This window comes from Salmo salar, chromosome 21 (assembly GCF_965601325.2).
Source record: "Salmo salar chromosome 21, fSalSal1, whole genome shotgun sequence".
NCBI lineage: Eukaryota > Metazoa > Chordata > Actinopteri > Salmoniformes > Salmonidae > Salmo > Salmo salar.
The window spans coordinates 2,980,813-2,984,090 of NC_138311.1; the positions used below are offsets into that span (position 1 = coordinate 2,980,813).

The following is a 3,278-nucleotide window of genomic DNA, read 5'->3' on the forward strand; positions in this document are numbered from 1 at the left end:
TGGTAAATACCTCATTAAAAACAGGACCAAAATTCACAGCGCCTTCTATTTAAACCATAATAAAAACTTAAAACACATAGTTACGTTCTAGCTGTGGGTCCAGTTCTGACATTACGTGTAGGCCTAGCTGAGGCGACACTGAATCCCGAGGATTGGCTAGAAAGGTAATTCAGAGCCTGAGCAGCGACCTTAACCCTTTCACGCGTGAGTTCCAAATATCTCTAACGGTTGCCACAGCGTGAGTTTTTTTGTGCACGTGATGTTAGAATGTTCTCTCCATTCCAGAATGTGATTGTTACGTAACAGTGCATTTAATCCGCGCTGCCCTCAAACCAAAGCACGCAGACTGTTTTTATTTATAGGCTGTTTCAACTTTTCTAAGAACAGTTTGAATTTAGGTGTGTTCCGCCTCCTCATTCATTCACATAAAAATAGTCATTTTTACTTTTGCGGACAATTTAATTTTTGGGACATTTCTGACCCGGACAAAATTCCCCAAGCACTTTCCAATTGTTTGTGCAGTTCAAGTCTGCAGACATTTGCTAATCTCCCGTCAGAACAGGATCTGCACACGTGTTCACATTTTCCATCTGTTGCCCTCATTGTTTTCGTTACTAATAATAACTTTGGAAATGTGTGCGTTTCTATCAAAGTAAGTGCATTATTACGTTGTAATAGTTTATGTATGTCGTTTCTATTGTAGCGTACTGTATGTATGGAGCATAATAGATTTGTGTATATTCTTTATAACCGCGGACACGTGAGGTAACGTTACTCATTTTATAACCTTTATGTTATATTCAATCGTGCTTAGGTAGCTAGCTACATTTTTCTATCAGCTCTGTAAAACAATGCTAATTGCGTCAGAGAAGTATTATCTTGTGTTGTATTTTGAAGCTACATGGCCTTATGACTCCCTAGTGGCGCAGCGGTCAAAGGCACAGCACGGGGTCAAAGGCACAGCACGGTGCTAGAGACATCACTACAGACTCCCTGGTTCAAATCCATGCTGCGTTTCTAAGTAAGTGCCTTATTACGTTATAATAGTTTCCGTATGCCGTAGCGAGAATAATGTATACTTCTTATAAGCGAGGGGACGTTACTCATTTTATAACTTTACATTTTAGTCATTTAGCAGACGCTCTTATCCAGAGCGACTTACAGTAGTGAATGAATACATTTCATACGTTTTTTTTTTCTTCCGTACTGGCCCCCTGTGGGAATCGAACCCACAACCCTGGCGTTGCAAACACCATTGCAAACACCATGCTCTACCAATTGAGCCACAGGGAGGCCCACCTTCATGGTGGTATATTCAATCGTGCTTAGGTAGCTAGCTACATTCTTCTATTAGCTCTGTAAAACAATGCTAGTTGCGTCGGAGAAGTATTAGCTTGTGTTGTATTTTGAAGCTACATGGCCTTATGACTCCCTAGTGGCGCAGCGCTCAAAGGCACTGCATCTCAGTGCTAGAGGCATCACTACAGACACCCTGGTTCAAATCCAGGCTGTATCACAACTGGCTGTGATTGGGAGTCCCATAGGGCAGCGCACAATTGGCCCAGCGTTGTCCGAGTTTGGCCGGTGTAGGCCATCATAGGTAAATAATAATTTGCTGTTAAATGACTTGCCTAGTTAAATAAAATAAAACATATGACCATGGTTTGTTTATTTGGTCTATTCAGCATGGCTCTGTTCTGCCCTGCTTTGCCCCCTTGTGGAGCTCAAAAGTTAGTTTCTTACTGTTATAACTCAAATCTGTGATTTTGTCAATGCAATAAACTATTTTTATAGCTGTGTTTATTATGTTATTTGTAATATTGTTTTATTGCTATATCCTTATATTGTATTCTAATTAATAATTCCTCTTTATTCTGTACTTTCAGAAACCACAAACAGTATTTGCCAATATCATAACTGGACATCTTTCGAGCTGAAGATTGAGGACAGCTTTTGTATGCTAACGTTCTCTCCTTAACAGTTTTACTGGATGGAAACACAGCAAGAAAACACATAGGCCAATATGTAATAGTCGTCTATTTTATTGAAGTATTGGTAGTTGGTTCAACAACAACTTGTTTTACTAGAGGACAAAAAATTGAATATGCATAACCCATATTTAATATTCATGCAGTGACTGAACAACAACTGCATTTCCACCCCCACCTCTAAAGGCATAGTATCATGGCAGGTCACCTGTCAAGTCACCTGTCAGGTCAGTCAGTCACTTATTGCTGCAGATGTGCTCAATAATGCTTGAGCATGTGATACTCCTCAAAGCATGGTGAAATACATAGAGGTGTATCACAAGCTAAACACATGTATTTTGTCATCTTCCTCTGCTTACTTCTCCTGGCGCCAGACAGGCAGACTTTGCAGTGCCTCCGTGTGCGACTACCTTGAGCAGCAGTTTGAGGGACTTTGCAGGGAAAATGCCGTGCAGTGAGGCGTAGGGGATTGTCTAAAGCAGGGCGACCCCCAGTGGAGGGGCGCCGAGGGGTGTGGTGCTCCTCCAACAGCTCTCTCATGAGGTTCTCTCTGTATTTTTGGTAGGTAATTACTTTACCTATGAGGGAGTGGGGAGGATGAGGAAAGTTAGAGGATGATGAGGCAGTGGGTAGGTTGGTGAGATATTGTCACTGTAATTGCATAATGGATTTGTATGTGAACTGTACATCCAATTACAAAAATACCTTGTTCAGTAATCATCTCACCTGTTAGTTGGCGGTGAACTATGCTGCCGTTGAGGACAGCAGTGTCGATCAGCTGGAAAAATATCTTCTTATACCACTTGGTCGTTTTCCGAGTGCATTCCACAAAGCTGTTTATCATGTCCGCCTTATCCACGGCCCCCATTTTGAGGTTATAGTCTAGCACACAATCTGGTTTTATCTTTCTCTGTCCCGTCAGGCGGTCCACCTTCCCTGTGGCCGACATGGTTGCTGTATGGACAGTGGAGAGGACATGGACGTCTCTTTTGTCATGCCACTTTACTGCCAGCTGTTGACCGTTCTCCTGGAACTCCACCTCCCCTCTCTGCATCTTCCTGCATCCGAATGCCGGCATCCCCTTCCTGTTCGACCTGACTGTGCCACAGGCCCCTGTGCTGTTGGAGAGCAGATGCTGGAAGAGTGTGGGACTGCTGTACCAATTGTCCACGTACAAAGTGTGTCCCTTGCCGAGATGAGGAGCCAGCATGGTCATCACCACGGACCCAGACACCCCAAGCCCCTCATAATGTTTGATGTCAGTGGTAGACCCTGTGTACACTATAATAT

At 43.1% G+C, this 3,278-nt stretch overlaps 1 long non-coding RNA gene across 1 annotated transcript; it reads left to right on the top strand.

Annotated features, from left to right (window-relative positions):
- The first annotated feature begins 412 nt into the window (after positions 1-412).
- On the top strand, positions 413-2,531 carry LOC123729577 (uncharacterized). Its single transcript, XR_014381985.1, has 4 exons — positions 413-1,021; positions 1,887-2,025; positions 2,135-2,215; positions 2,367-2,531. It is a non-coding gene; the product is annotated as an uncharacterized LOC123729577 (long non-coding RNA).
- Positions 2,532-3,278: the final 747 nt, after the last annotated feature.